The sequence below is a fragment of the Chaetura pelagica genome, unplaced genomic scaffold (genome assembly GCF_000747805.2).
Source record: "Chaetura pelagica isolate M959 unplaced genomic scaffold, ChaPel_1.0 scaffold10, whole genome shotgun sequence".
Classification (NCBI taxonomy): domain Eukaryota; kingdom Metazoa; phylum Chordata; class Aves; order Apodiformes; family Apodidae; genus Chaetura; species Chaetura pelagica.
Genome location: NW_009952263.1, coordinates 10,355,848 through 10,356,243, shown reverse-complemented (window position 1 = coordinate 10,356,243; position 396 = coordinate 10,355,848).

The following is a 396-nucleotide window of genomic DNA, read 5'->3' as shown; positions in this document are numbered from 1 at the left end:
CCGCGAGTGGGGTGCACCCGGCCGTGGGCCCTGCCCTGCTCCGGGGCCTTGTTTGCGGTGGTGCACAGAGCGGGGCCGGCAGACTTGTTCTCTCCCCACCCCCTCCCCCAGGCAGCCTTCTGGGTCTCTTGTTTTTTAATACATCCAGAGAGAAAAATAAAACCACGCACACCACCCCCCATCGCCCCGCTCGCCCCCCTCGCTCGACCCACGCCGAGCAGAATGCAAAAACGCACCTGACCTTGAATGCAGCCTGCGAGATATATTAAAATCCTGCAAGCAGGCAGGGACTCGCTTAGGAGCTAGCTAACCTTGAAGAACTTGTCAAGCTTCCCCCCTCGGCTGCGGTGTTTATCTGAGGAATCAAAGGAGGCTCCGCTGCAGATGGGGAACAAT